Raw genomic sequence first — 12,073 nt, 5'->3', positions numbered from 1 at the left:
GGCCGTAGGGTAGGACGGTTCCGGTTGAAAATCCTTAATTCCGATTGGACTCTGTAATGTAAGGTGTCTGGAGTTTCACAAACAAGGTAGCAGGAGAATTTCTGGCCAGCTACTTTGCCCTTAAGAAAAATGGCCGTTATGTCTTCTTTTAAAATTAGGTCGCCGCTAGAGGTATCCATCTTTATTGTGGGCAAGTTAGTAGCGTTGAGGACAATACTTTTGAGTCAGAGAATTAAACCGATTTTCTCCAAGTTTGGTGTGATTCTTTGACGCCCCAGCCGGTAGGCAGCGAACACTCTTCTTGCGACTTTTACCCACTTCACGTTTCAGTTACCTATTTCTAAAAAAGGAAATTATTCGGTCCAAAAGTCATCTGCAGAATTTCTATGTTTCTCTTGGAGATAACAAACTACAGTAACGCTGCGGGTTCCTCCCTTCTGGTATTCTCAGTGGCCGTGGGTATAGGATTGATCTTGGCAAAAAGGTAGGCACTTGAGCAACTACCTGTAATAGAGTTATGTAACAAGAAAAAGTTGGAAAAAAAACGCTCAGCGATGGTGAGGCATTTCAGGAGGCTTGGCTCAGCGTGGTGGCGTACACTTTTAATCCCAGCACTCGGGAGGCAGACATCCTGTAGAGAGAAGGGGTGGGGGGCAGAGAGAGGGAGGAAGGAAAGAAGGGAAAAAAGAAACTGAGGCTAGGGACTGCGAGATGACGACACAGGTGAAAGAGTCTGCCCACAAACCTGATGATCTGAGTTGGATTCGCAGTCACCTGATGGCTGGGCATGGTGGAGCGCCTTTAATCCCAGCACTTGGGAGGCAGCGGTTGGCAGATCTTTGTGAGTTCCAGGCCAGCCTGGTCTACATAATGAGTTCCAGGCCATCTGAGGCTACAGCGAAACCCTGGGTCAAAAAAGACCAAAAAAAAGAAAGTAAAGGAAACCAGGTGTGGTGGTACAGCCTTTAATGCCACTTGGGAGGCAGCATGGTTTACATAAGAAAGGAACGGGAAGAAAGGAAAGAGAGAGTAGTTGTGGTCTGACATAGTGAAGATGAATTGCAAGTTATGAAATTACTTGTGAGGGCCATAAGTTTGTGCTTGGGCTGACCAAAGTATGGATTCCACACTGAAACGCTTAGAATGCTGAAGAATTTGAGTTGAGGGCTGGAGCTTTGGCTCATTGGTTAAGAACACTGACTGCTCTGGCTTTGGTTCCCAGCAGCCACATGGTGGCTAACAACAGTTTGTAACTCCAGTTCCAGGGAATACAAGGCCCTCATCTGGCCTCCATGAGCATTGCATGACTCAGGAGCACTTACATACATGCAGGCAAAACACTCATACACATTAAAAAAATAAATAAATAAATAAATAAATAAATAAATAAATAAATAAAATTTTAGTTGAATCTTGAGAACAGAGGTTCACAATGTTTAGGGTTTCCTGAAGATGTAAGTATTCTCCAGACCAACTAAATACAACAGAATGCTAGAGTGTTTCAATAAATTTTCCTTATCCCACTGGGAGACCCACCTCCACCTAGGGTCTCCTGGTCCTGATGCAGACTGATGAACCGACAAAAGACAGTCTATTTAGATTTTTGCATAGTTTGTATGACATTTGAGAGGGGGTGACTTACAAAAACACAGTTCTTATAGGCTTTTCCTTTTCCATATTTGAAATGCGTACTCCATCCACCTCCCATTCCCTGGTCTCTCTCTCTTGGCATTCGCCCATGTCCAATATGGCAGCGGCTCCACCACTTAATGGGCTTGACACCTTCCACAGAGCATGAGAAGGAGGTGGGACCATGGTTTATCAGAGGAACATCCAGGTCACACTCCACCCCTTCCTCTGGCTCTTACTTTCTGCCACCTCTTCCCCGAGAATTTCCCTGAGCCTTAGAGGGGGTGACAGATGCAGGGTGATCGCTCTTTTATCATGGTGAGATATTGACCTCTTGCACCTCCCCATCATTTGTCTTCAAGATGTGGCCACTGATCTATCTCAGTGGTGTTTCCCCTACTTGAAAGACAAATGGAAGGAAGTAGACACATCTAAACAAACATGAATGATGAATGTAAGTACAAAGGCCTAGAAGATATCCCAGTAGGTGTACCATATTCATTAAACAGTATACTTGCAACGGCTTCCCCTCTGGGGCCTGTAGCCTTCCCTAACACAGGGCGTTGGCCTGGTTTACAGCAACAGATGTGTGTTCCACCCTGAGGAGCTGGCCTTATCCAATTAGAAATTTGTCAGCTGTACATATGTTAGTCAAGCCATTATTGCACTAGCCGGCATTGCTTGGCATGTCCACAGTGTGCTGCACACAGGGACCATTGTTGAGCAGAATCATAGGGGATCCTTTTTCCCCAACCATCTGCATAACACCTTCTGGCACTATGAAAGTCACCCATCCAGTGGCATGGAGTTTTTTGTGGTTTTTTTAAATTTTTATTTTATGTGTATGAGTGTATTGCCTGCATGTATGTGAGTGCACCCACGTCGTGCAATGCCACAGAGGTCAGAAGAGGGCTTTGGATTCCCCTGGAACTGGAGTTAAGGATGGTTCATAGCCTCCATGTGGGTCCTGGGAATCAAACCTGAGTCCTCTGCAAGAGCAGTCAGTGCTCTTAACCACTGAGCAATCTCTCCAACCTGGCATGGAGTTTTTAGCTTAGTCTTGACTTGGTCTCTTCTTCTCCTGCACTCACAATCGTGCCGTGTCTTCAGCAGCATGGCTTTACCGACATTTCTAGTGTGCAACCAACATTAGTGGCAACAGCCTTGGTTAATTTGAGGACCTCTAGGATGTCTCTCTGACCAATAGCTCATAGGGGAGCAACCCACCCCTGGTACTGTAGTTTTTCTTAACAGTTGTATAGTTTTGGGAGCCTCTGTTTTTATTTTGCCCAAGCATAAAACGCCCAAGAATCTTACAGCTGTAGCTGGCCTTTGTTTCTTCAGGTACCTTTCAAATGGGTTTCACATCTGTAAACACTCAAAGGTTAATATCATATATTAAATCAATAATAGACAAGGTCTAACACAGCATGGAAAGGTTTTATCCATTTTTATTAATTGCTTTCTCTATCGATCTCTGTTAGGTACCATAGCATGGATAAGAGGCATTAATTTAGTTACCTTTAGTTATCCCTTTGGAGTCATTCTGCATCTTGGGGATTTTACAAGGAGTCTCTTTGTATCTTCTTGTCCTTGATACATTTACAGGTGCTGGCTCCAGTTGCCTGACCCTGCACCTGGCTAAGGAGGCAGAGGGTCTCTCCTGTCCCCACTGCACCTGTTGGTTCCCTGAGTCAGGCAGGCCCTGTGTCTGCCTCCTGCCTGTACCCATTGTCTGTCACCTCTTCGTTGACCATACCTGGCTGCTGGGATAGGCCCTGGTGAGAAAAACTGCCTCTATCCCTAGCATAGCTAGCCTTTCTCAGGAGAGAAATTACCTTATTTAATCTTTGGGGATCCTTAACAACCTCTGGGACAGTTTTTATCCTCTGAATGCCTTTGTAAGCCATTCTTCAGGTTTTAAAGCCTTCTAGAAACTCAGTACTGAATTTTTTTTTTTTTTTTGGTCTTTTTTGAGACAGGGTCTCCCTGTAGCCCCAGCTGTCCTGGAACACACTATGTGGATCAAGCTGGCCTTGAACTCACAGAGATCTGCCTGCCTCTGCCTCTGGAGTGCTAGGATTAAAGGCATGCACCACCACACCCAGCCTCCGAATTTGGTTTTCTATTAATTTTTTCTTTAGGAACTTGGGCTCAACATAAATCTTGCCACATTTGTCTTTGAGTAATCCAAATGGACTGTTTCTTCAGTCTGATCCTTTTTATATCTCTTGTAGGTTGCTCTGTTATTCTAAAGACACATTTTACAGGCTGGTTTGAGTCACTTTAGTCTGCTAAAGCTGCCCTCACTTTACAAACATCCTGTCCCATTAAAGGACTTAGTAAAACCATTAAAGCTCTATACCATTCTCAAGGTCCCAGTTGAATTAAGCTTTCCTTTATATCTCTGGTAAACATAGCCCTATGTGGCCGAGGAAACTGGGTATTATATATTGCTTTTCTCATACCTAGTTCTCTCAGTAATGCCTGTCCCTCCTTTATAGTCCTCCAGCCTCTGTTAATCATGGAAGTTTCCATTGGTGATGACCATATATCTTTAATGCCTGTACAACCCATTTCATTAGGGACCGCTCCCTCCTGTATTGGCCTAGGTTAAACAGCCTACGTGGCAAGGACAGATGGGTGGTTATATAACTCAGCTGTGAAGCTTCTGAAAGACTTAAACTGACATTATTTGCTCCCATGTCCCATAACCTCATGAGCCACGTGGTGAGGGGGCTCTTTGATTGCTTGCTTGTAAGTCTTTCCTAGTTTCAACAGTTCTAGTGTGGAGTGTTTTCTCCTAGCTACAGTACTGTTAACTCTTTTCTCTTTGTTTTAAAGGTTGAATCTGAAGGACAGCTTTAGCTACTTTTATTTCTAGGTCATTTCTTTTTGTTATTATTATTATTTTAATTTCATGCATATGATTGTATTGCCTGCATGTATGTGAGTGCACCTGTGTCATGCAATGCCGAGGAGGTCAGAAGAGGGTGTCAGATTCCCCTAAAACTAGAGTTGAGGATGGTTAGTAGCTGCCATATGGATGCTGGGAATCAAACCTGGGTCCTTTACAAGAGCTCTTAATCACTGAGCCATCTCTCCAGCTTCTCTAGGTCATTTCTTATTGCTATCTTTTTCCTTGGGTCCTTTGACTCCTGGTCCCCTAACCTTATGCAAGTTAAAAATCTCCCATTTTTCCTCTCTCTCAAGCTCTGAGTCTGAGACTGAATCTGTCTGTAATTCCTTAGCCTTTTCAGCCTCCCCTGAGGCTGCCTTTGTTTCAGACAAATCTTTTATTATGCAAAGTGGCCATGCCCCCTCTCTGGATTTCCCTCTTGCTTCCAAGGCTTATCAATTTTTTCTAGGCTCCCTATGGTCTTTAAAGAATTTTCATATACAAGCAACTGAACTATTTTTCCACATGTACAGGACAGCTGTGGCCCAGGGATTTTTCCCCTTTGAGTCCTATCATGGCTTATCAGAGGAACATCTAGGTAACCAGAGATACATTCCGTTAAAATGAATAGAATAAAAATTCACATAAAATTCCAATTGTTGGGCTGGGCATGGTGGTGAATGCCTTTAATCCCAGCACTTGGGAGGCAGAGGCAGGTGGATCTCTGTGAGTTCAAGGCCAGCCTGGTCTACATAGTGAGTTCTAGGACAGCTGGGGCTACAGGGAGACCCTGTATCAAAAAGACCAAAAAAAAAAAAAAAAAAAAAAAAAGTCCAATTGTTAGTTTTTACCTTTTGGCATTTAATAAGTAAAATGTCTTTTGTTCATGGTGGGTAGGAGGGATGGAGACATAGCTCTGTGGTGTTTCCCACAGCAGCCTGAGGAGTTCTCTTAATCTTTTAGGAACCTGGACTCAGGTAAAACTAGACTACTGGCATCAACACAGAAAAGACTATCAGAACAAGCCAGTATGAAGCAGGGTTAGGGCTGAACTTCTGTTGCCAACACTACAAAAAAAAAAAAAAATCCTATGGGAGGGCTGGAGACATGGTTCAGCAACTAAGAGCACTAACTGCTCTTGTAGAGGACCCAGGTTTAGTTCCCAGTACCTACATGGCAGCTAGCAACTGTCTAACTCCAGTTTCAAAGGATATGACGCCCTCTTCTGGCCTCTACAGGTTTTCCCACACATGGTGCCTTCACATACATGCAGGCAAAATGCTCATATACTCACATAAAATAAAAATAAATACTTTTGGAGTCTTACAGGAATTGAATTGCCAGAAAAAAACATAAGGCTTGAATAATTGAGTCCTATGTCTAACCAAAATCAACATGACAATGTATCTCTGCTTCTATAGTGATGGTTTTGGGTTTTTTGTTTGCTTTGAGACAAGGTCTTGCTGATGCTGTGTGAATAGACATTAAAATTAAAATGAAGATTGGGAAGGGTTGGAGAAATGACTCAGCAGTTAAGAGCACTGGCTGTTCTTGCAAAGGACCTGGGTTCAGTTCCCAGCACCCACATGGCAGCCAACATCTGTATGTAACTCCAGTTCCAGAGGATCTGACCCCCTCTTCTGACCTCTGCAGGCATTGCACAACACAAGTGCACGTACATCTATGCAGGCAATATACTTACACACATTAAAAATAAAAAGTAGCTCTTCCTTCTCGTAGCTGCTGTGGAGCCCCGAAGAGTGGTCCATCAGCCTCCTGCTCTGAGGTTAAGAACAAAAAGAAGATGCCCCTGGACTTTCCCTTAGAGGCCTCTGTAATTTTAAGTGTCATGCTTGCTTATTGAAAATAGAAGTCACCCCTGACCTCCTCAAGTGCCACAAAAAATTTCCCAAGCTTGTGTGACATCAGTCCCATCAAGTTTCCATGATGCTACGCCCTGAGAGAGGTGAAGGTTATGTGGTCAAACTCCATGGCCTACCATGGTCCTGCTCAATTGAGGACGTACAAAACTTCCTCTGACTGTACAATTCATGATGGTATGGCAGGTGTTCATTTCATTTACACTAGAGAAGGCAGGCAGAGTGGTAAGTCTTCCATTGAACTTGAGTTGAACTTGATGATATAAAGTTGGCTCTGGAAAAAGATAGGGAAATCATGGGAACTGGTATATTGAGGTGTTCAAGTCACACAGAACTGAGATGGATTGGGTATTGATTTTATTTTATTTTATTTTTTTATGTGTATGCGTGTATTGCCTGCATGTAGGTAAGTGCACCCGTGTCATTCAATGCCCACAGAGGTCAGAAGAGGCTGTCAGATCCCCTGGGGCTGGAGTTACAGACAGTTGTTAGCTTCCATGTGGGTGCTGGGATTCAAACCTGGGTCTTCTGCAAGAATAGCTAGTGTTCTTAACCGCTGAGCCATCTCTCCAGCCCTGGCTTGGGTATTGAAGCACAGTGGTCCAAACAGTACTGACATAGCCAATGATGACTTTGTGGGACTTCAAGGACTCCCATTTGGATACACAAAGTAAGAAATCATTCTGTTCTTTTTAAGATTGGAACCTTTGCAAAATTGTACCTATGAACCCAGAGGGCAAGATTACAGGGGAGGTGTTTGTGCAATTTGCCTCACAGGAGTTAGCTGAGAAAGCTGTAGGGAAGCACAAGGAGAGAATGGGGTACAGGTATATTGAAGTGTTCAAGAGTCAGAAGGAAGTAACTTCTGAAGTTCATGTCTGTGCAGAGGTCTGGGCCCTATGACCAGCCTGGCACAGCCAGGAGGTACACTGGCATTGTGAAGTAGGCAGGCCTGGATAGGGTGAAGTCTAGTGCCTATAGTGCAGACTATGGGGGCTACGAAAAATACAGTGGCCTCAGTGATGGCTACAGCTTCACCACTGGCATTTTTGGGCAAGACCTCAGGAATGTATGACCACAGATCTGGAGACAGGGAGTTCACAGTACAGAGCACCAGCCACTGTGTCCACATGAGGGAGCTGCCCTACAAAGCAACAGAGATCAACATTTACAACTTCTCTCCACTCAACCCCATGAAGGTTCGTATTGAGACTGACCATGATGGAAGAGTGACAGGCAAAGCTGATGTTGAGTTTCCCATCATGAAGAAGCTGTGGCAGTTATGTGGAAGGATAGGGCCAACATGCAACATAGGTAATAGAACTCCTCCTGAATTCAGCAATGGGGCTTATAGCAGTCAGGTGATACAGGGCATGGGTGTATCAGCAGCCCAGGCCACCTATAGTGGCCTGGAAAGACAGTCATTGAGTGGTTGTTAGGGGGCCAGGTACAGAGATCAGGACAACATGGATGGATTAGTATTGGAGGAACATTCGAGTTATTTCAATAAAAAAACTGACAGGCAGTCAATAAGCAGTGAAGAGCAATTTTGTAACTCCAGAGGAAGCTGGGGACCCACTTTGTACCATGAGCTTGTGAAATCTGGATTAAAAAATTACCTCTTCAATGTTTCTCATGCAAACTTTTCTTCTAGCATGTAATATTGAATAAACAAACTATTTTCTCCTGCTCTTCTCAATTAACATTTTAGCATACTTTGAGTGATGTTCTCTAAGTTAAAGTAGTTTAAGTATGCTAAGTGTGGATCTTTTACAGCATACCACAGTGAACAACATTGGGGAGATGTATTTTTTTTTTTTTTGGCTTTTTGAGACGGTCTTGCTGGCCTGAACTCGCTAGGTAGACCAGGCTGGCCTCAAACTCACAGAGATTCGTCTACCTCTGCTGGGACTAAAGGCATGCGCCACCATGCCCAGCTCAGGGGAGATATACTTTTTTAGAAAATTCAAAGGTACTAGATCCCTGATTTAAAGATTCCTCAGGTTCATTCTAGGTTAAACTTTCGTTTACAATCTCAGGTTAAGTTTAAGCTTTTTAAAGTTAGCTTTGAGAATTGAGACACAACACTAATACTGTAGGAACTGGTGAGGCCCTGACTTAAAGTTTACTTTGTCTGTGAGTTCCTTTTGGGTGTATTTTGCTAGGCAACACTTGTTGAATTTTTTTTGATAACTAATTTTTTTCCTAAAATAAAGACTTTTCACAATGAAAACAAGTAATAAAAATAAAATAAAATTAAGCCAGGCATGGTGACACATGCCTTTAATCCCAGCAAAGGCAAAGGCAGGTGGATCTCTGTGAGTTCAAGGCCAGCTTGGGCTATAGGGAGACCCTGTCTCAAAAAGGCCAAAAACATAAATTAAATGAAGGTCAGGAACACAAGGAATAAGAACTAATGGGACTTGCAGGTGGGTATGACATAGCCGAGTTGAGATAGGAGGACAGACAAGGCTCTGGGAACAAAGCCAGTATCGAATGACTAGCAAGTTACCACTCCCATGGAGATCCTCAGAGAAACACAAGACACTGTTGCTCTTTTTACATAGTCTTGCTTCTAATGCAGCTAATTATAGTATATTTAATTATGGGTAAAAATGACTTCTAAAAAGCCTCCACCTATCCCAGAGTGCCCTGTAGACAAGGAGGTGGATTTGACGTAGCCAAGAAAGTCCCCACCATGGTAAAGCTACAAGCTGCTAATGTAAATGTGAGAATGGAGAGAACATAGACTAATTCATGCATAGCAGACCATGCCAAGGTGTGAAACCAGCAACACCTACAAATTTGGAGAGTAGCAATGTTGGCCAGGGTTGTTAACCAGTGATGGGCCGAAGTCAACAGCTGTCAAAGCAGAAGCCAGAGATAGACAAGAGGGACTTCATCTCCCCTAACTGGGTGAACAGTTCCAGAACAATGCATGATCATCTCCCTGGCTAGGCCAGAACAAGCACAGAGTGTATCATTCCCTAACTGACTTGGCCTGCAAAAAGCCCAGAAAATTCACCATTTTCAATAGAAATTACCTCAGTCTTTGTCCAGTTTCTTCCATGAGTCCTAAAAAGCCCCTGCACAAATGGCTCAGTGCTTTTTCCTCTTTGGAACCTCTACTCTCAAGAGTTTCTCTCACTTTTCCATAATTCTCCTTAATAAAGCTGACTTTCACTTTCCCTACTCCTGTGTGTATGTATGAGTGTATGTGTGTGTGTCCCCATGTCCCTACATCTTTATCATAGATGTGAGACAAGCTTGAGAGCCCCTATGTCAGATAGACTTCTAGTAACTGGTGAGGAGCCAGCACTGTAAGTCCCTGGGTCATGCACATCTGGACTGAGAAAGGTCCTGTTGCTCTCAAAGATCTGCATCTTTGCCAGATAGCCTAAGCTGGCTTTGAACTTGTGTTCCCCTTTCTTCATACTCTAGGTGTGCCCAGCAATTTGGTGGTTTGTTGACAGGGTCTCATGTGGCCCAAGCTATCTCAAACTTAAGATCCTCCTGCCTCCACCTCCTAAGTGCTGGGATAATGTTGGATACCACCACATCTGTTTTTTTGTGGTGTTCGGGTTGGAACCCAGGAGTCATGTAAAGTAGTGAAGCTACTAACTAAGCTACATCCCCAGGCTTCTCCATCAATGTGTGTGCCTGTGCCTGTGCGTGGGGGGGGGGCTGGTATGGGCATGTGTTTCTGTGTGTGTGTGGGTATACACCTCATGCAGGTGTGTGCACACGTGTATGGGGGCCAGAGGTTGATGTTAGGTGTCCTCCTCCATCGCTCTCCACCTTATACATTGAGGCATAATCTCTCACTTGAACCTAAACTTTGCCAATTCTGCTAGTCTATCTAGCCAGCTCGTTCTGGAGAGTCCCTGTCTCTACCTCCCCAGGGCTGGGATTACAGGCAGGGTGCCACACCTACCCATTTATGTGCTTGCTGGGGATTTGAACTCCAGTCCTCACACTTGCATGGCAAAAGAATTACTCACTGAGGGACTGGAGTGATGGCTCAGCGATTAGGAACACTGGCTGTTCTTGTAGAAGACCCGGGTTCAATTCCCAGCACCCACATGGCAGCTAACAACTGTCTGTAACTCTAGTTCCAAGGGATCCAACAGCCTCTTCTGTTCTCTGCAGGCATTGCACAACACAGTACACTTACCTACGTGCAGGCAACACACGCACACACATAAAATGGCAGTAATAAATAAAATATTTTTTTAAAAAAGAATTACTTGCCAGGCGTGGTGGCGCACACCTTTAATCCCAGCACTCGGGAGGCAGAGGCAGGTGGATCTCTGTGAGTTCAAGACCAGCCTGGTCTACATAGTGAGTTCCAGGACATCTAGGGCTACAGGGAACACCCGCTTCAAACAAGAGAAAGAAAGAAGAAAGAAAGAAAGAAAGAAAGAAAGAAAGAAAGAAAGAAAGAAGAAAAACTGCTCACTGAGTCATCTATTCTTTTTATTGCGTGTATGTAAGTGCACCAGGTCAGAGGGCGCCAGAACCAGAGTTATGGATGATTGTTAGCCACCTCGTGGGTACTGGGAACTGAACCCATGCCCTTGCAAGAGCAGCCAGTGCTCCTAATCACTGAGCCATCTCTCCAGCCCTACAACTTTTTTTGTTGTTGGTTTGAGGGTGTTTTTGAGACAAGGTCTTATTATGTAGACCTGCATGGCCTGAAACTCACTATGTAGACCAAGTTAGCCTTGAACTCATGGCGACTCGCCTGCCTCGGGTTCTCTCCTGCTGCCATCTTGAGGTCAGGTCTCTCTTTATCTACTTTGTGTACCTCAGGTTTGCTGGCCCTCAGGCTTCAAGACAATTCTCCTGTCTACACCTTCATCTCACCATAGGAGTGCTATGGGCAAAACACCCATATTCATAAAATAAAAATAAATTTAAAAGTGTAAAAAAAATAGCTGGGCATAGTTGCACACGCCTTTAATCCCAGCACTTGGAAGGCAGAGGCAGGCAGATCTCTATGAGTTCAAGGACAGCCTGATCCTCATAGCAAGTTCCAGGCCAGCTAGGGCTACAGGGCAACCCTGTCTCAAAAAGACCAATAAATAAATAATAAATAAATAAATGTCCTAGTTTGTTTCTTCATTGCTATGACAAAACACCCCGACCACTACCAACTTGAGGAGGAAAGGGCCCACTTATCTTACATCTCCCAGGTCACAGTTCATCAGGGACCCCAAGGTAGGAATTCAGGGCAGGAATCTGGAGGCAGGAGCTATACACACAATAAATAAATAAGTGTCAAATTTTTTTTGTATATGTATTTCATAGAGAACATCCCAAACAATCTTATTCATCTTTGTAACGGCCTCTGAAATGGCACCCTCCCATAGCCTCCCCCCCATTGGAACCCATATACTCTGTCATCCAGGTTACTATCCACTGTGTTATCAGTGCCCCCAGCCATGGATGGACCCAGTGCTCGTCCATCCACTGAATCTAGTCAGCCTATCCAGAGTTCTAGCAGCAAGCAGTTGCCAACATTCTTTAGGTAAGATTGGGGTCTGCTGTTCATTTTCCCAGCTCTATGCTGGGTTATTGTCTGCGAGTCCCTTTGGCTACCATGGCCAACAACTCAAAAGAAGGTATCTCCTATCTGGCATTGTTGCTTGTTATGTAGCCTTCA

At 44.2% G+C, this 12,073-nt stretch overlaps 1 pseudogene across 1 annotated transcript; it reads left to right on the top strand.

Annotated features, from left to right (window-relative positions):
- The first annotated feature begins 6,387 nt into the window (after positions 1–6,387).
- LOC103752153 lies at positions 6,388–7,847 on the top strand (annotated as a pseudogene). Its single transcript, XR_003847062.1, has 2 exons — positions 6,388–6,752; positions 6,989–7,847. The product of XR_003847062.1 is annotated as a heterogeneous nuclear ribonucleoprotein F-like (transcript).
- The last annotated feature ends 4,226 nt before the right edge of the window (positions 7,848–12,073 follow it).

Source organism: Nannospalax galili, unplaced genomic scaffold (assembly GCF_000622305.1).
Source record: "Nannospalax galili isolate Female #2095 unplaced genomic scaffold, S.galili_v1.0 scaffold591, whole genome shotgun sequence".
Classification (NCBI taxonomy): Eukaryota; Metazoa; Chordata; class Mammalia; order Rodentia; family Spalacidae; genus Nannospalax; species Nannospalax galili.
Note: the sequence above shows the minus strand (reverse complement) of the source record. Positions and strands in the feature narration are given on the sequence as shown.